The following is a 20,576-nucleotide window of genomic DNA, read 5'->3' on the forward strand; positions in this document are numbered from 1 at the left end:
TCAATATATATAAGATTTCTCAAAGTCTTTTAAGATGAGGAAGCCTAAGCCAGGTTGATAACTTACCTGTAATTAGAGAAAAGATAACATTAAAATGGGAGGTAAAATTTCAGGTTTGATCTATGCATTTGTTTTATACTTCCCTTTTAAAACAACATGATCATGCCATTTAGAAAATGTGCACTCTTAACATTTTTTTCTGTAATGTTAATGTCATAGATATTATCTCAAAAATAATTACTGTACTTTGATTATCCAAGTGGCCCAGAATATCAGTATTGAGTGACTTTCTATATAGGTTATGTTCTCTAATACTTTAGTCAATGTCCTCTCTCATACCTTTTCTTTTCAACCAGCAGTGCAGCCTCTTGTGCAGTTGTGAGGCATTTCTATTTCTAGGCATAGTCACAAATGTCTGTGACCTATTGATGCTGGGACATTTCTGCTTTTCGTACCACCCATGTCGATGACTTCTGCATGGCTTGGTTCTCTGCAGTTTGTGATCTGAGACACTCAGAACAATAGATGTTGTTTGTAAGTAGGAAATACACAGAAAAATACACAGCATTGTAAAGTGCTGTCCTCAAATCCCTTCTGAAAATGAGTCACTCCGAGGCATCTCTGCTTCATGAGGGGTCTGCTGCCATGACCCCTTGAGTAACAAATGCATCTGTTGCTACATTTGGTTTTTTGAACCTGTCTGAAACTCCTAGCAGATAAAACTCAAGAGTTTTATCTCACCTTCTGCAAATAACAGCAAAATACCTACCTTGTAAGCTTGATTTCCTTGTTTTAGTTGATTCCTTAACATTTCGTTTTTCAATTTTCCTGTAATTTAGAGTATAGTATTGCATTGAAATTTGTTCAGTTTCATAGGTAACAATTTCTCTCTTTTACGTGTATACAAATTTGGAACAGTAGTCTCTGCATTAGTTCTGTTTTACTTTGTTTTATGTAAATATAAAATCCTAGTTACTTTATAACTCAGGTACTTTATGAGTCTGACAGCTGTGCTCTCCAAGCTGTGATCAGGATTCAGATGTGTGTGTTTGTCTTTAGAACATGTAAAATTTTTCTCCTTGTCTTAGCAGTAAAGTTATGCTTACCACCCTCCCAGTTCTTCCCCCCTTTGGTATATTTTACATAATATAAGTTATTGTTCTCATTGTAAGGATTCTGTCATATCTCTAGTTGATCACACTGACTTTAATTTCCCTCCTCATTCAAATCATCAGCCAGTTGTGGCGTGTTCTTTGTCATCTTCCTTACTAGTATAAAACCACAGTGTAAATCTTTTGTAGTATTTTGTTTCCCTGACTCCCTGGTCTTAATAGCAGTCAGTGCTCCCAACTTGCAAGAGCTTTTTTTACACAGACAAATCACTTGTCATGCTAACTTATCATACACTATCTTGTGATGTAGGTGGCTCATTTAACAACACTTCCAGCAGGCTACACTGATGGTTTCTTTATCAACTTGTGGGGTTTTTTTCTTTGGTTTGTGAGTTGTGGGAGGCAAGAGTGTCTTTTAATACTCTAATAATTTTTTGCAACCTAATGCAGATCTGCCATGCAAGCAGATTTTAAAGAGATTTCCTGTCTTTCAGGCTTCAAGTTCTTTCTCAATTGTGTGATGAAAGGCAATGGAAAATTTCATTTTGTCAGGTTATTTCCTGCTATGTAGAGCATATTGTAATATGCTGAGACTTTATTCTGAGCCATCTAATTTCTCAGGTGTTTTTACAAAACTAAAAATAGTTGAATTCAGTTTTCCTTCTAATTAGCACATGCCAGCTGCTACCACCAAAAGAACACCTGTGCTTCTAGTGAGGGTACCTGGAAACTTCTTTATCCTAATGTAAACCAGATATTCTTCTGTTGAAATCAAAGCTGTGGACAGAGTCAGTGTAGGTAAGAGTTACAAATAGAAACTGGGTCTATATGATTTGTAGCATGTGGGTTCCAGAGGTGGTAGTTGCTCTTAGGTGGTTTGCCTATGCAAAGGTATGCAGTTGGCATAAATGCTAGGTAGATACATTAATAAGGAGAGTATTGCATTTTTGTCCACTAAATTCTCATGGTAATTACTGCCTTTTGAAAATATGGTCTTTGTTTCAAATAAATTAAACTACCTGTAAATTTAAAATAGAGCAATAAAAGCAGGTATTGGTATTGTTCATGCTGTAAATGTTTCTAAAGACAAAGCTTTATTTGTGGCTTAAGGTTGTGTCATTATCTTGAAGTCAGAGTAGTTGTACTTATCTCCAGGTGTTTGTCAGGAAAGTGTGTTTGTCAGGAAACATCACTAAGGTTTCCCTCTACTATTTCCTTATGTAGGTATTAGAGGAGCATAAAGTAATTTTATTAGCTGACAAATTGCTTGATTACAAGATAAGAAACAGAGCTTTGCTCAGAGGAGGAAACGTGTAGTTCTTCCATCTACATTCAAAAGCCTATTTCCTCCAGCTTTCATTGCAGGCAAAGGCAGCCTCCAAAACCCAGGAGAATTTAATCAAAGTGGTTTGTGGATGTTTTCTCCTAAGTTTGTTCATACAGACAGAAATAAAATACAGAAATAAAATATCTAAATTATGAAGAACTGCGTATTATACATACAGTCAGCAGTAAACTATATAGCTGTGCTGTTAAATGATAGATTGGGAAATAGGATAAAAAGTGTAGCAGTTGTGCGTACAGCCTTTCATAAAAGTATTTTGAAATCTGGAATCCTAGTTAGAATTTAGTACTTGGGCAGGATTAATGGTTCTGCTGTGAGAGCTGTGCTTGAACTATATGCCATTTAAAATATTATTCAGTAATTTTTTTTGGTATAGATTGAATAGGTGCTTGGATGAATTACAGATACTGTTCATGGGAGTGTTACTCCTGCCCAAAATGTCTTTTCCTCTCTCTGTTCCACTCTAATGACAGATAAATGGGAGCTACTCTTTTATTTCCAAATTAGGAGAAGTGTTAACATGGATTTTGTTTGAAGACCTTTTTTCTCTAGAGTTTGTTTTCCTATTTGATTTGCCTTTGTATGGATATCTTGGTATTCCTGTCATGCTACAGGGCTTTCTGCTCCCAGCTGTTGAGCTTTTGGGGAGCGACTGTGGGGAGTTTTATTTACTATTAGAAAACATAACTGAATAACTGTAATTTTGTAATAGATAGTGCAAGGCAGTGTTAGCTACTGATGTTTGGATACCCATAGAACATAAATCAATACTTGGAGTAAACAGAGGGGTATTTACATTCTGAAGCATTTGCTTATTTGCTGTTGGAGTCCTGGTGATGGTGTATGGCTTTGAGAATAGGTTTGTAATACCTATGTCCAGAATGTAACTGTAATATTAAGACAATCCTACAAAAATGTTCTTTTAGACATTGTGAGAAACATTTGTTAGAATGTGTATTTATATAATTTGTATTTCTCTGTCTTTAATATGTAGAATTTGGGTAAGATTTGTTTGCTTTTTTGACTTCTTATTTTCTATATATTTTTGTGAGGTAGGTCCTGTGTGTTCTTTTGTGGAATTTTGTTTGCTGCTGATTTAAAAGGAGTAGGGGGAAAGGTAGGTGTGTGGGATGCACCATTCAAGTTCTATGGCAGGTGAAGACAGAGAGTATTAGGCATCTAAAGTACATAAAATATCAAAATTAAAATTCTGCCTAGTCTTCATTGTTTATTATTTGTATTAATGGCATCTCCACTGATACAATCACATGCTATTTTTTAAACACATTAGTTTGGCCTGTTCTACCTTACGGTGCTTTTTTTATTACACTGTCATCTGAATTGTTCTGCAGTAGACAGTGTATTAATAAGTACAATAAAAGCTTTTACTGTCATGGTGTGGAATGTTTTGTGACTTTCTGTTGTGTCAAGTGTCATAGCTACTTGCAAGCTATAGCAGTCACAGAAGTCATCAATTAAACTCTAAGAGGCTGATATCATAGCAAAGCTTTTAAGACACAAATCTATTGAGCACATGTTGTCTATAGAGAGCACACAAAAGTTTGTTGTCATGGTGCTACCAGGATTTTAAAGTTTAATTATTTGGACTAATCCACACTCTTAACAACATCACCAACATACTTGGTGAGAAAGCAAAGGAAGATTTGCTTGATTCATAATCAGAAAGAAATTGCATCTCATCTTTCTGAATATCTCTCAAGAATGCTGGATTTTTCAGGAGTTTTTTTACTGTTGATAAGATGCAACTGAAACCAGTGTTGCACAGGTTCTTTTTTTACTGCTCCATCTGTTACAGTGCATTAGGAAACTGCTGAAATACTTTGGGATAACTTTTTAGTATTGTTTCTCTCACAGAGAGGGGAATGTTCTGGCTGGAAGAAAGCAGGATAGATGTGGTGTGAGAAACACGAAGTTTAGCAAATGATTTTCAAACTACTTCTGTCTGTAGCACTTGCTAAAGTTTTTCTTTGGGAGCTGGTGATATGACAGATTATTCAAAGCTTTTTCCATAGCTTTGTTCTGAACATTTTCAAAATATCCTGAAATAAGGCAAAGTGAAATCATATGGACCTGCCTTTAGGAAAGCATTAGAATCTGACTTCATTTAGTGTCCATTCTTTTTAGCTTGCTCTTACCAATGAAAGGGAAGAGAAGGTGTGGTGGCTGATTTGAAACAAAAAGGATACCCACACAGAAGTGATTTCTTCCTTATTGCTGTTATGTGCCACCCCTGGGTTGTAAAAATGATGCTGCTTGGAATTATGTGGCTCTGATAATGCTCATAGTATGGGTTTGCTTACTTCCCTTGGAAAAATACATGGGAGATTTTTATTCCCTCCAGGTCTGAACGCTCTGGTTCCTTCTATTGCCAAGTGCAGGCGGTAAATGGGCACTGGGAACTCCTGGGATGTAGGAGGTCTGCTGTAGGAAGGATGTAGGAGCATCAGTATAGTAAAAGAGCCTTCTGTGGGGCTGCCTGCAGCAGTTCTTGTCCAGCTGTCAGTGGTGCATCTGATGTAACCTATGGAATGGGAGTCCAGTGGACTAAAGATTGTGGCAAAACCCGGGTAGCCTCTGATGATGAGAAAGCCTGGCCTTAGAGTTAAACCTCCCTTTTTCTGTGTTTGCAGCCCCTTTGACCCCTCTGGGCTCAGACTATCATGAACTGCCCAGTGTCTGAGCCTGGAGCAGGCAGTCAGGCACTCGGCTGAATCTGTTGCACTTGTCAGAGGGTCCTGTTTCAGGGATAACACTGCTGGCAGCTAAAACCTGTGGATTAGTAAAAAATGGTGTTTGAGGGGTTGGAGTAAATTTTGTAGGCTTTTAAATGCTTTTTTTGATCATGCAGTGTGTTGGCCTTTCAATAAAATCTTCATTAAATCCACCCATTCATTACAGTTTCTTTTTTGCTTCCGTTTTCCTTTGTCACATGCTCTTTCTTGGATTATCATTCATTAGCTTCTTCAAAGAGATTAACAGTTCCTTAAAAGAGGATCATGTGCATTCTGGTGTTCTGTGTGAAAGTGGTGCTCAAGAGCAGAGAAGCCATGGGATCCCTATAGAAATTTGAAGACAATTTTGATACTCTAGTCCACTCAAAAATCTGCTGATACTGTAATGTTTTTTCCCTTGCCAGGACCCTCCTTGCCTGGTGTCATTTCTTGAGCTCTCCTGGGATGAGATTAGTCTAAAACAACAAAGTAGCCAGATGTCTGGTTCTGAGAGAGTCCCAGAGGCCAGGGTATGGCAGGCAACAGTAATCGCTGGGGGCTGAAGATCAAAGATACCTGAGAATTACTTATGGGCACATACTATGTGTCGTTCCCATTATTAACAGTCTGAGAAAATTTGTATCCCTAATTAACCCTTTTGTTGGTTAAATTTTTTTGCCAGTACAGTCCTTTCTGTAGTAACTATTTGTTCTTTTTGATACTGTTACATAAGTACTTGTTAGTTTAAAAAAAAAAAGTGCAACATTCTTATCGTAGCAAATTTATGTAACTCCTTCAGATCCTTTTTATCATGGTCATGTCTAAATGTCAGAAGTTAGCGTGATTTCTTTTTGTTTACTGTGCCGTCCCTTGGGTTGGTGTCATTCCTATCCAGAACTGTGTCAATAAGAATAGTTAACTTTGCAGGATAGTGGTTTTAGTTCATTGCTTCCTAATCTAAAAAGAATTAGTATCTAATTCCAGAGAGGGGATGTCTGCATATCACTGCTTTTCCTCATATTGCTATTCCTAATTAAATGCTAATTAGTATTTTTAGTGATCGATGCTGTTATTTCAGAGTGTAAACTAGAAAAAAACCCTAACACTGGAAGTGCTAACTCTGAATTTGTATAGTGCTTTAGGAATGAGTGACTCCTGTAGAGAGAGAAAAACCTGATTGCAGCCTTCTGTGCTTTTTTTTTTTTTTTTTTTTTTTTTTTTTTTTTTTTTTTTTTTTTTTTTTTTTTTTTTTTTTTTTTTTTTTTTTTTTTTTTTAATCCTCAGATGAAAGTAGCAAGGTTGTGAGTGGAATATGTGTTTTACTAAATAATAACATTCTGTGCTGTTGTAGTATTGAAGGCTGAACAATTTTCCCTAACTTTTGAATCATATGCTGTAGTTATCAGAGATACATGTATTTTGTTATGATCACTACAGTTTCACTTCCTTTAACAAACATGATGTAATATTATGTGTGGTAAATACCGCATGTACATGTTTGAGTGGCAAGGTGAGTTTCTGGTCACACTAAATTTATTTGCAGTTTATTGTCTATATTATACGTGTTTAACAATTGCAGCAGGCATTTTTGAGGGAGTAGTAAGTGAAGAAAAGATCCCTGGAGTGATTTAAAAGGTTGAATTGATTTATCTTTTCCAGTCTTGACAATCTCACTTTAGAACATTTTACTGGAGGAAGAAGCCCCAAAAGCTGACCTGCCTGAAAGTCTATTGTGTTTTTTACACTTCCACTTTTGTCACAGGTGTGCCTGCTGTTTGCATCTTCCAACACAGCCATGACTGCTGCTCTATTGTCCTCATTCCTTTTCAGCTGCACACCTCATCAGTCTTGCTCTACACCCAAAGCCGTGTTTAAAACAAATCAGCATCTAAAGAAATGTGAGGGCAAAGTTTCTGGTGAAGCAGGGTTATTTAACCTATGGATGTCAGCAGGTGTAGCCAATGATCTTACAGAAATTTTAATGGTGGTCATAATGTTAATAGGATAGAGGCAGGTACTGTGCTCCTCAGAGGTGCAAGGGAAGGGTGAGCTGCATAAGAGTGGTTCCCAGGCAGTAGCCTTTTCCATATGTGTGTTGGCATCCTGGATTTTGGATCATTTATTGCCATTCATGTGCCATAATCCAAGCACAAGGGCCTCACTGTGACTGTTGGGAGCCACATGTTGCTTAAAACTTCTGCCCTGGCTACCCTATTGTGAAGAAAGAAGATCTTTGTAATGTTTTAATTCTGGTTTGTACAACCCTTGTGCATTGGTTTCTTTCCTTCTTTTCCTTCTCATTTGTTCCCTTGGGAGGCATTGCAGCACTTTGGTTGTCTGCACTACTCTCTTGAAGGTTGTGGTGAAAACTGGAATAGGTAAAATCTGAGCGCACATGAAGTTGTGTCTGCAGAGGTCCGTATGACCTTCCTTGGAGTTACCTCACACAGGCAGCAGGGTGCTTCCCAGGAAGGTGTAGAATCCCTAGCTGAGGCTTTGCGAGAGCCCTGCCAGATGGATTTGCAGCATATCTGAAACAGAAATGCCTTTCCCTTCATTCTCTTTTGTTTTCTACCTAGAGCTCTTGGAAACCACAGCTACTGCTGACAAGCAAGAATGTGACATAGTCAGCAAATATTAGATGAGTGTATAAAAGTGGAAGCACTGACATCTTCCTGTGTTTTCGGGGTGATAAAATTCATATATATATATTTATGTTATTTTTTTTTTTTCTGATCACTAGTACCACCTCTCTAGTTTGGGTAAAAAAGTGACTGGATCTGAGGTGATGCAGGAGATTCAAATGCAGTGCAGGAGCAGAGAAAAGCACTGCAGAACTACTTCTTGAGATGTCAGCTACTTTTTATATTGAGTGATGAAGTTATGAAACACTAGTTGTTATTAAACCAGTAATTGGAGCTTGGAACTGGTGAAATTACTGATATCTTCTGCAATTAGATTGTCCCCCACTTTCTTGCTCATGTAGCACATTTCTGTACCACAAAAAGTCATAAGGACCTATAAAACAGTTATTTCAGTTTACAGAAAAACATGCTTTAGAGCAGTGTGAGTGCTTGAGTAGACTCAGAAATAGGTGTAAATACCTTATACAAGTGTGTTGTGTTTGCTTGTCAAAGCTGGGGTGCTACAGAGGTGAATTCTGTGCAAAGCTGTGTCTGATGGAGCCAATGCCAGCTGGCTCCAAGGCAGACCAGCTGCTGGCCAAGGCCAAGTCCATCAGCAGTGGTGGTAGTGCCTCTGGATAACATATTTAAGGAGAAGGAAAAGTTGCTGCACAACAGGAGCCAGGAGAGAGGAGTGAGAAAGAAAGCTCTGCAGACATCTAGACCAGGGAAGAAGGAGGGGAAGGAGATGCTCCAGGTGCCGGAGCAGAGATTCCCCTGCAGCCTGTGAAGACCATGGTGACACAGCTGTGGCCCTCACCAGTGAAGGTCCGTGGTGGAGCAGAAATCCACCTACAGTATAGGACCCCACACTGGAGCGGGTGGAGGCCCAAAGGAGGCTGTGGCCCTGTGGGAAGCCTGCACTAGAGCAGGCTCCTGGCAGAACCTGTGGACTTGTGGAGAGAGGAGCCCACACTGAAGGAGGTTTGATGGCAGGACTGGTGATCCTGTGGGGGACCAATGCTTGAGCAGCCTGTTCCTGAAGTACTGTATCCCATGAAAAGAGACCCATGCTGGAGCAGTTTGTGAAGAATTGCAGCCTGTGAGAAGGACTCATGCTGGATAAGTTCATGGAAGATTGTCTCCTGTAGGAGGAACTCTATGCTGGAGGACGGAAAGAGTTTGAGGAGACAGATGCAGCATGTGATGAACTGACTGCCCAAGCCCTATTCCTCATCCCCCCGCACCTCTGGTGGGGAGGAGATAGAGAATTTGGGAGTAAAGTTAAGCCTAGAAAAAAAGGAGAAATGAGGGAAAGGTGTTTTTAAGATTTATTTTTATTTCTTGTTATCCTACTCTGATTAGATTAGTAATAAATTAAATTACCTTTTGTCCCCAAGTCAGGTCTGTTCTGCCTGTGGCAGTAATGGGTGAGTGATCTCTCCCTGTCCTGATCTTAACCCAACAGTGTTGTGATTTTTTTTTTCCCCTGTCCATCTGAGGAGGGCAGTGATAGAGCAGCTTTTGCAGGACCCTGGCATCTGAGGAGGGCAGTGATAGAGCAGCTTTTGCGGGACCCTGGCATCTAGACAAGGTCAACCCACCACCACAAGCTGAATAAATTTGAGTACATTAAGGTGTTATATTGCATATTAATGAATAATGCTTCATTCTGGGTACTCCAATTACAAGAGGGTCTTTATGAATTTGAAATAATTTTTGTGAAGGAAAAAAAATGGAGGAAGTAAAGACACTGCCCCCTACAAATCTGTGGGAACAGTGTTCTCTAGTTAGGGCTAGTGGGCATCTAGGGATGACAGGGATGTTCTGCTGGCACAGCTGTGTATGGAAGAAAACAGTACTAATGTTCTCCTCTTTGATATTTAAGAATAAAGCCATAGGAACTGTGCTATGAAAGAGCAAGGGCTGTACAAGCAGTCGGGAAGAGTGAGTGTTGTAAAAGAAAAGAAAATTGTCATTAAATTGAAGGATAAATTATGAAGGAAATTAAAATACATCATCCACATGGATAGTTTGTTCCTTCAAGAAAATATGTGGGGGTTTTATAGTGGACCTGTCTTTTGAAATATAGTTTGAACAATCTGTATATATTTTCCTCCCTACTGCAACTTTTATATTTAGTACTTTCATGAATGCTCAGTGTTCTAAACAGCCCATCACAACCCAAGCTGTAGCCACAACTTCACTTTTACTTATCTGGACCATTAAAATGTTCTGACCCTGGGCTGTGTGAAATCAAAAAAATCTCCTTTTGACTTAATTGAGTCATGGGTCTGATCATGTAATGAAATAAATAGAAAAATCTACCTTTTCATTCACAAGTTTATTTCCGGTCACATGTTCCATTCACAACATTGGAATTCATCAGAGGAGGAATTTAACTTAACATTGTAGCTTTCTACAATGTGTCTGCACTGACAATGTCTGTATGTGCAAAGCATTCACTGCCAACAGCAAAAACTGCTTGATGACTTGTAATACTTGGTAGAGGGTTCTTGTTGAATATCTATTTTTCCAGCATGCTAGGTACGGCTTATGTTACTTCAATTTGTGGAGTTTTTGACCTGTAATTTGGAGAAGAAAGGAAATTAATTAGAACAAACTCTGGAAAGTTACAAATGTTGAACGGATTTTTCTTATGATCTCTTGTAATTAAAAATGTCAGCTCATTTTCCTGTGTTTTTGATAACTGAAGTAATTTATATTTAGAGATGTTGAAGGAGAAAAGCTGTAGTTGATGTTTTAAGTGATGTTCAGTTTTATGCCAACAATCATGGTGATTTGTTTGTGGACTAAAGGAGATGGTGGAAAGATCAGGAGATAGTTGACAAAGCTCTTCCTCTCTAAATTGCAGATTCTAAAAATCTAAATCAACTCATAGTAATATATGAGCTTGTGGTCTGGTGAGTAGATTCTTGACTATATTGAAATATTTTGTAAACCCCCTAGGTTATTCTAGCATTTTATTGGTGACCCCATGACCCAGCATAAATTCAGTGCAAAGGGCTTTTAACTGCATCCCCTTTCCAGTTCAGGGGGATGTGCTGCTTTCAAGTTATGACCATGGTGGGGGAAAAGAATGTTGTGAAAATTAATTGCTTGTAAGCAAATGTTTTCAGAATGTGACATGATTTTCATAATGTATACTTTCTGTTACGATTATGTATTCGAGGAATGGTAATAGGCAGAGCTTGTGTAGCGGTTGCTTTCTAAAATATTTAAATTCTATAGCTAATGTTACTTTACGTGGTCTTTCTCTGACAGGTCATTGTGACATGGATTACTCTTCTTTGTACTGATAATATAAACCCCAAGCATTTAAAATAAAATACAGAATTGCTTCTGAATGTTTCCTTCTTTGAGGGTGCTGGGTAAATGAAAATTAATGAGGTTAGGGAAATTTTACTTCACAAGTGATCAAGTAAATCAGGCTTTACACAATCTGCAAAGCATTATTTTAACAATACTGTATTACATTTCTGTTGTGCCTTCCATTGTTAAGGGTAATTAGAGAATATGTATGTTTTAATGAGAATAAAAGTTATATTAGAACCAAAAGCTTTTCTCCTAGTAGTCTTTGAGATTGTCACGTATAATATGAAGAAAATACTGTCTTTTACTGGCAAGTGTGTTTATTATTCTTCTTGTTAAGTAGCTGGTACAAGCAGCATCTATACTGTAAATAAAGGGACTTGTAAGAGAACTACATTGAAATACACTGTAGAATAAAAGTAAGCTTTTTTTTTTTAAGGGCTTAATAGAGGGAACATGAAAATTAGTATTCTGACTTGTAGTTTGCTACCCAAAGCATTTGAAATGTGGGAATATTTTTCAGGTATTAAGAAATGTTTGTGGGGAAGAGTAGTACAATTCTAACCCTTCTTTAAATTCTCCAGTTTTATAGGTCTTGCATCTGAAATCAACGTTATAGTGTTTTTTGGAAATATCTAATGTGTGTATTTGTACAGCTGAAACCTTGTCATGGGTTCTTCTTTAATCAGTAGCTATGTCCTGGGTGGTGGCAGGCCTTGTATCAAAGATTGTGAAATAGTTTTGATGCTGAAAATCCTCCAGCATTACAAACCACAGCAAGAATAAGCAAGCACCCCCTAAACCGGTTTCCTTGGATGGCATGGTACAGAGGATAGCAAAGGCATGTGTCTGCCTTTTTGCTTTTTCCTACTCCTTCTTTCAGAGAAGAATCCAGAGGATAGGTAGGACTGAAAGTTGCACCTGGAGAGTAGTGCTTTGTATTTGAAATCGTGTTTCAAGGTCTGGATCCTGCTGGCAGCAGCAGTAGGTCCTGTTACAAACCCTAGACTTTCCAGAAGTTAAAAGGCAGGGAATGGGTCTGCTGGAAACAAGGCAAGGCAAGTTCCAATAGTAAATAAGAATGTTCAGCAGGTGCATTAAGCAGAAGTGGAAAAAGAATGTGTGCCCTTTGTGGGAAGGTAATTGGGCATGGGGGCTTGGCAGGAGCTGGATCGGCTGAGGTGGAGGGACTGCCACAGGTTGATGGGCAGGTGATCCGGCAGCCTCCGCCCCTTCGGCACAGGAGGGCTGCCTAATATGCTGTGTGCCCTAAGGGCCTGGGGGAACACAGTTGGATTATTATGTTAATGCCTGAGCCTGCTGCCCTCTTCCTATCCCAGCTGGGCTCCCTGTTGTTAGGAACTGCTTTGCTCTGACAGTGGAGTAATATACTTCATGATTGAAAGGCCAAAGGGGCTCACAAGAAAAAGGAGCAGGCCTGCACAGATATGTAAATGAAGGGGGGAAGGCTGTAGGAGGGTTTGTGTGTAGGTGTGGGTAGAAAGTTTATTAGGAAATGAATAATATAAGTCTGCTAATTGAATTGTTATTTACAAGTCCCATTTCCTGATTTGTTTCTTTGTGCATTACCCCCCCCTAATGCTGATGTACAGTGAATTCGAAGTGCTTATCAAAGCAGGCACTTAGGTTGATTTATTTCAAACTGAGGTGCTATAATACGCTGGTACCAGTGTACAATGCTGACAATGGTGTGTTTTTCAGGACTTTGATTACTGTTTCATGCTCTGCCACTATATTGCTACACTACAGCTTATAGTGGTGATATGATTCTTTTATATATATTGTAGATAAGTATATTACTCTGAATTTTGTTGATACTTCCATGAGATAGATACAGATTACAAGAATATATTTGTTATGGTGTTAGAGCAAATTGAACTTTGATTCAACGAGATGATGACGACGTTGTGATATTTTTCTGAGGTCTTTCCTGCAGTAGAATTGACTAAGCAGAGACTGGGTTTTAGAATGAATGTATGTGTGAGATGAAAATCTATTCCATAAACAGGTATGGGGGTTTTTGATGTTTGCTTGGTTGTTTTTTTTTTCTTTTTGATGATGATATGACCTGATATACTGAGTCTTTCTCTGCCTTTTATCAAGCTTCTATCAGTGGCAAAACTTGACTCGAAATACCAGCCAGACATGATTTGTAACATGCTTATTTGTCTATTTTACACCCCAAAGTACTGATCACAGACTAGTCAAAGAAATTGCTGTTAACCTAAATTAAACTTCTTAGTGAGAGCTATTTTTACAAAATGCAGCTAATATGTCACATATAAAGTTGTTTGATAGGTGGTGTGCTTGTGCGTTTAGCTGGTACTTGCTTTTTGTTGAGGATGTGATTTCTGATTGCTTCTGGTGTTTGAGGTGGCTTTTTTACTCTTCACATGTTTGCATATCCCAATTCTGCTCCTTATCTTTGTGTTCGCATTATTGCTACTCTGTGTTGCTATTACGAAGGTGTGTCTCTCTTGGCATCAGTACCTCCTGCTGTGCAGCAAATTTGGTAGCTCTTGCACTTTTGACCTGGCCGTGGTGAATGCACTTCTTACACAGTATTGTCTGCTTAGGTATCGTAGACCATCTATGTAGTGAAAAGAGCTCTGGGTGTAGAGCAGAGTATCTACTGGTAGCAGCAGTATCTGTGTTCTGCTGGAGCCTTTGTACAAAATTATTGATTTCTTTGTTAAGTTCTCCTTGGAGTTTTTTGTGGGCAAATCAGAACGTGTTGTCCCTGTCTCTACAGTTTATCAGTAAGGTGAGAAGATAGTTTGAACCACAAAAATGCTGGAAAACAGATGCATTGTTATAAAATAAGTGCTTTCTTGTTGAAGGCATGCTTTTTTAAAAAACTGTTTTTATTTTTCTTTCACTTTGTATCTGCACATATTCTTTAGTAACTGCTTTAGAAGTATGGAACTTGGGCTACAAACGATCTCAAATTAGGAAATTTTCCATTTTTTTTTTTGTTTTTATTCCCCCCCAAATATGCAATTTGTAGAAGTGTTTCCATTTTCTTTCAGGAAAATCTGTATGTAAACGTTTTGTTTCAGATCAGGTTAACCTGGGTCAGTTTTGCAAACAAATCATTTTCACTCAGTCCACGTTTTTCAGTGTAACTTAGGTGCTCCAATTTTCCATTTCTCATGGTAAACTGATCTCCCTGGCTGTATCTTCTCAGCGCATCATAAGACTTTAATAACAGTGCTGCATTATGGACCAGCTGAAAAGCTTTGTGTGGCAACAATCACAGATAGAGACCACCTTCTGCTAGGCATGGGAGAAATTAAGCTGAAAGCAGCAAAATACCAAGATAAAATGGTTAAAAAAGAAAATTTCAAACATGAGGTGATAAGTGGTGGTCCTAGAAGCAGGGGGAACTTAGGTTTAAAGCAGATGTTTCAATACTGGAATATCCCTTATGCTGGATATTCCAGTTTCCAACCAACTATGGGTGTCAATGGAAAGTTCAGTGAATGGTGCCACAAAGTAAACAGTTGACAAGAACTTTGTGACTTTTGGCAGTAAAACAAGCTCGTGCATTTCGTGGTCTCACAGCCAGCACAGCTTTTCTGTGCATGAAACCTATAGGTTTTTATGTTTTCTCTCCACCTTTTCTTTAGAGAAGTAATGGTTATATGGTATTCTACTCCATTAGAATAAAGTAAATTACTTCAAGGAAGTAATTAAAATATTTTTAGTTGCTAATGAGTTGCTATATATTTTATATATACGTTTATATAATAAATGTATACGTATATGAATGAAAATTCCAAAGAACAGTTTTAGCATTTTTGTAGTTCATGGTGTACTCCTCCTGATGGCCAAATAGCTGTGAAACCAAGTCCCTAGACTTGATTTGCATTAAACCTTGCACTGTATGGAGGAATAGCCCCCTCTGCCCTACCCCCTTTGGGGATACACTTGGAAAATGGGGACAACTAACTGATTAGAATTTACAGATGTTTGGGGCATGTTTCAAAAGAAGGGTGGTGGTAAATACCAGTGTTGTAGTTAATTTGTTTTCAGAGGAAGGAAGCTTGGACCTTCAGTTATTACTCATCCACTGCTGAATTCCTTAGGCATATTTTGGGGATATGTAATATATAAAGATGCACATTTAGGTGCTTTCTCACTCCGTGTACGTGTAAGTTCTGGTTGTATGAATTGCTAATATAGAAGATGAAAGTAAGTGAGCAGCATTTAAAAGAATGCAGTTGCATGCATCAGGATTGTTCCTTTTTAACCTTCAGGCGGTGGCTGTTATGCTGTTCTCCTTTATATAGTATGTAAACATGTGCGAGACCCAAGGGAAGCTCCACACACACCAATATGATGTTCAGAAGCTCTGTCCTTATTGGAAATTACACTTACTTATATACAGTTCGATAATTACTACATATTTGACTACTTAACCTCTTATTGGTTACACACACAAAACACACACTGTTCACATGATTACTATTGGCTAGCTAAGGTATCTTATTTTCTAAATTCTTTTCCTTCTAAATCTAACCACAACACTTCTTTTTACATGTCTCCTGGCAGGCTCAACTCAAACTCCTGTCTGCAGGTGCTGTTTTTCTCATTCCTGTAGATATTCAGTCCTTGTCATGTTCTCAAAACCCTTAATCCTTGAGACTCCTCAGATTCCCATCAGCTGGTTTGCTCCTGCCTTAACCCAAAAGGTTTCTAATTCTCCTACAATAGTATGCAACTTTTCTTTCCCTTCTCTTTCTACCTCTGCCACAATATATCAGCGTGCAGAGATTTGGCTGGGCTCATGAAAGGGAATTTCCAGTACCATATAATACTGGCTTAATGTAAAGCCTAATCTTTGGACTATGTTAAAAAAAAATAAGGAAAAAAAAGAAAAGAAAAAGAAATTGTTCTTCTTTGAGATATGGAAAGAGATGTGCTGATGAGATGAAAATCTCCTTATCTTTTAACTGTGACCTGTGACAGATTCTGACACGAGCTCCAGAGATCAGGGTTCATGGATCTATACAGAGGGCCACACTAATTTTTGTTTTACAAATGCTTGAGCCAGGCTTCCCATGCTCCTTCCTTGCAGTAGTGTTATACTTCCCACTCCTGGCGTTGCACAACTAATAGTGAAGCTGTTACCAGTGGCAGTTGTGACAATGACTTTCATAACAATGCTATTCTGAGCTGGTTTTGATGGCACAGCAGTTAAAATGTCTGGTTCTGCTACTAACTGCTCAGAAAGCAATATGACAGTGGGATATTTATAGAAAAATACTGGTGCAGGCACAACCTTACAGTTAATGCAAAGGGCACCTTTTAAAAAGTGGCCTTGTGCTTTCATTTCACTTCAACAGGGAAGTAATACTCTTTGGAGTTGTGGGATGCATTGTTTAACTAGACCACTAATCATGTTATGGATGATGTGTCTCCAGGAGAATCAGGGGACAAGACCTTTAAGTGTTTTTATCACAGCTTAAGATCTCAGAAAATGTGAACTTAAATAAAAGTATGTTTGGGAGGTTGTTATTGCTCTGTATCCTTTTGAGGATACCTTCCACAGTAATTTTTTTTTTAGAGAGAGAAAGTCACTTACAGTTATGAAGTGTTTGACCATAAGAGAGGAACAAGTTGGCAGTACTTGTGTAGCACCGTTCAGTTGAACCTCCTTTATTAAATCATTGTTCAGCAGTCCATTTGTTCTGGTGTGAGAGCCAGTGTCTTCACTGCTAAGGTAATAAACCTGGAGTCTCTAAGAGATGCATAATGTCCATGAGGTTTGTGGGTAGTTTTCATACCAAAGTGTCAGTGACTGGTTAGATTCTTTCCTTTTTGCTCTCTAATCACATTTCACAAGCCAATGTATGTCTTGCTAAGGCTTGTACTTTCGAGTATGCAGGTAGAAGGGGGAAGTTATCTTGTTTTCCCCTGTTTAGGTAAATGGTGGAAATGGACTTTGCATTTGGGGAAAAATGCAAGAAGTTTGGCTGTATGCCTACCCAGGAACTCAGAGATTTTTGGCATTTCAGAGCCATATGAATTTCGTGGAGGAGTAGGTCAGATGCTGGAGTGTGGTTTTTATGCGTACATGTACCGGTATGAGAAAGTGTGTGTTGTAACAAGTCTGCCAGCTTTAAATCACTGCTTGTGAGAAAGTTCACACTGGCACTGGGCAGTAATCTTAATGTTTGCATTTACAATTTTTAAGTAGAGGAGAAAAAAGAGGATCTGACTCTGTTTATTCATGCTGGTATTCAAAAGTGCACTGTAGATGCTCAGGTCAGTGCCCATTGCGGGGTGTGATGTAGGAACCAACAGTGGAAGGCACTGTGTCTTGTGAGTGTGATCCTGTGTTTTTGTACTGCAGCGGATGGGAGGGCAGGAAAATCAGCATACCCCAAGCTGCGCTTGGGGCATGGCTGGTTAAGGGCTGTCACACAAGGGCAAGATGAGAGTATGGGGGGCTGTCTCTGCCTACAGCCCTTCTCATCATCAAAAGGAAATGGACTGTGGTTAATTGAAAAAAGTCATCTCTTTTCCCCTCGGCATCCTGAAGGAATAAATGAGAGTTTGCGAAAGGTGTGTGTTGCCTACATTTGTGTTTCCAAATACAGCCCAGATAGACCTTTATCCCTGCTAAGTCTTTTGAGCATTGCACAAATTTTGTATGCTACACAGCCACATAAGCGTATGGTATGGGTAGATCTGTGCCATTTAGGATAAAGCAAAGAAATCATGAACAAAGCAACAGCATTGAACAGCTGGTGATCTGGGCTTGTCAGGCACAGTGCATTATGTCTCATGAAGCACCTCTTCTCTTCTGTACCTGAGACCAGATCTCGGTTCTTTCAATGTGAACATGGACATTCCAACTCCTGAAAGTGGTTCATTCTTGCTGGCTTCATTCTTGTGATCTTTCTGATACCAATAACAAAGACTTTTGCTTTCATTAATCTCAGTTATACAAGTAATTTCAAGTACAGTGATCCAACCATACAAAGCAACAAAGTGCTGCTTTCCAACCTTTGTTCAACATGGATTTTCTGTTACTAATCTGTATATTAGTATTGGTGGAAATTTGCAGTGACACGTAAATGTTCCTGAGATCTGAATGACTCATCTTTTCCATTTGAATTGTTAGCAAATGTTTGCATTCTGGTTTTACTGTCTGGAAAAAGAATTAATATATATATGCTCCTGGTTTTTAGTCATCATCTCCTACAGCCTCTGAGTGAGAAATACAATGCTGACACTCCAGAACTCCCTTGAATTATTCCAGTTGCTCTCAATAGAGAGAAGGGGCCATTTCTGACCAAAGGAAGGCAAACCAGGAAAGTTGTCTTTCTCTGCCTCAGTATTGCTGAAACTATCAGTGAAACAGAGAAATCCTTCAATGGAAAGCACTACTAAATATAATAAATAAGTGTGTCCAAAAAGCTTTCCTTCTGACATCCCCTTGATAGATGTTTTTGTATTTATAAATATTATTACCAACACGCAGTGATGGGTATGAAGAACTGCAAAAATCAGGCCATGGCAACATCTGCGAGCCTGGAACAAATCTGTAGTGTGCGCAGCTTTGGACGGCTCGGCGAGTGTTTTAGAGGGCATCATTCTCTGGGCGATGTTCCCCTGCTGAAATGCAAACAACATATTTTCTGCGCCATTTCCATAAAACTGATGGTTATTGAACATGGTTGAAATACAGAAATGTTTTCGTTTTGTCAGCACAGCTCTACAGAGGTGAGTTGGGGATTAGGTGATATCTTTTTCCCAGTCAACAAATTGTGTTGGGCCATGAGGACATGGTATTGGTAAAATCATAATCCCCTCTGTACTTTGGTCATTTTTTTTTGTTGGTGTTCTGGAAGTTCCTTGGTTAGTGGATGTAGGTTTTTTGTGTGTGTGGTGTTGATTTTGTCATGGTTTTGATTTTAAGAGGATAAGGTTGTTTACATTTTTATTCCACTAAAATAATTAGAGTAATTCAGTATTTCTATGAGAAACTTTCTGAACATCAACTCACATTTTTTTATAAGATTTATTTGGAGTCAAAATTCAGTTGTTATCAAAATCTGGGGGATTTTGGTTGTTTTGTTTTGCAGAGTTTTTCTTGTTTTTTTTGGGTTTTGGAGGGATTGGCTTTTTGTGGTTTTGGTTTGGGGGATGTGTGATTGGATGTTGTTTTGGGGGTTTTTTTTTTGTTTGGTTTGATTTCTTTTAAATGAAATACCACTGTTGAGGTGCCTATCACATACACAACAGATGGGCCAGATTCATGTGTAAGATGCATACCTCAACTTCTGCTGAATTCAGTATGGAGTGTATATACATCTCCAAGAGTCAAAACTAGACCCTGTTTTTTTCTCAAAGATGATGTTGGAGTGTTGAAAAGGCATGTGCTTTGCCTTTGAGGGGGCAATTGGGCAGCTAGAGATTTTGTTGAGCAGTTAACACTGCCTCTTTCATTTTTGCCATGCTGTAGTAGGATTTTTATATGCATTTTAACAATTATTTAAGAGTCCCCATATGCCTAGAAAGGAATTTGAATATATGTGCCTTTTTTAAAGCTGCATCATAACTAGGTTATTCCATCAATACAGTGGAATGACTGGGAGCTGCAGTTGGAACAATATGTAAAAATACAGCTTGTAAAAGATTTCCTTTATTAACTGTCATCATCCACAGAATATATGTTCAAATAAACGTTGTGTAATAACTAAATTTGAGATTAATAGGCCCCTTAAGAAACAGCGAAGTCATTCAGGATAGTCAGTGAAAAATAGCCTGTAAGACTGTAACATGCACATATTGTCCTGCTTACATGCTCTCTCTGGTGTCATTCCCATTTATCAATGTCGGCAGGCTCTGTTCTCATTAAAACACTCTTGCACAAAAGCAACTTAATTTTCTTAAGAGAAGAGGACACCTGATTCAATTTAGGGCTCAAAACCAGGAACTTGAATATATATATTTTTTTTTTCCTGTCTGAACTCAGATGAATAGTTATGAACAGCAACACAGATTAAACCTTATTAGGTATATTTATATTCTGTTTGCAGTAACAGTGCTATGGCAAATAGCTTTCTACAGAACTGTAACATCTTATTACTGGAAACAGCAGTTAAGACATGAGCTGTGGTAACACTCACATGAGATTTTATTTTTAAATAGGTGATTGAAGGAGTTGTTTAAAGGGACTCTGCCAACTCATTCAAGCTACTGTTGATGTCCTGCCTTCTTCCAGCTTCTTGAACTACACTGATCTCTTTGGGTAGATAAAATTTCTGTTTCTGTACTGTTCAGTCAAACCATTTCCATAATTTTCTTCATGTTTGTTTTTCTTTTCTTTTTCTCTCTCTCTTTTTCTCTCTCTCTTTTTCTCTCTCTCTTTTTCTCTCTCTCTTTTTCTCTCTCT

General features: G+C 38.5%; 1 protein-coding gene across 5 annotated transcripts in view; it reads left to right on the top strand.

Moving 5' to 3' along the window:
* The window catches only part of SLC10A7 (solute carrier family 10 member 7), a 149,219-nt gene that overhangs the window by 26,084 nt on the left and 102,559 nt on the right, over nt 1-20,576 (top strand). Inside the window, exon 4 of one of the 5 annotated variants that reach the window (XR_003571977.1) lies at nt 16,739-16,892. The exons of the other annotated variants lie outside the window; for them this stretch is intronic. The gene's annotated coding sequence lies outside the window, so the exon portion shown is untranslated. The remainder of the gene's footprint in view (nt 1-16,738; nt 16,893-20,576) is intronic. 5 annotated transcript variants of the gene reach the window in all.

This window comes from Empidonax traillii, unplaced genomic scaffold (assembly GCF_003031625.1).
Source record: "Empidonax traillii isolate 1590-97213 ecotype Southwest subspecies unplaced genomic scaffold, ASM303162v1 scaffold293:size840699, whole genome shotgun sequence".
NCBI classification, from domain to species: domain Eukaryota; kingdom Metazoa; phylum Chordata; class Aves; order Passeriformes; family Tyrannidae; genus Empidonax; species Empidonax traillii.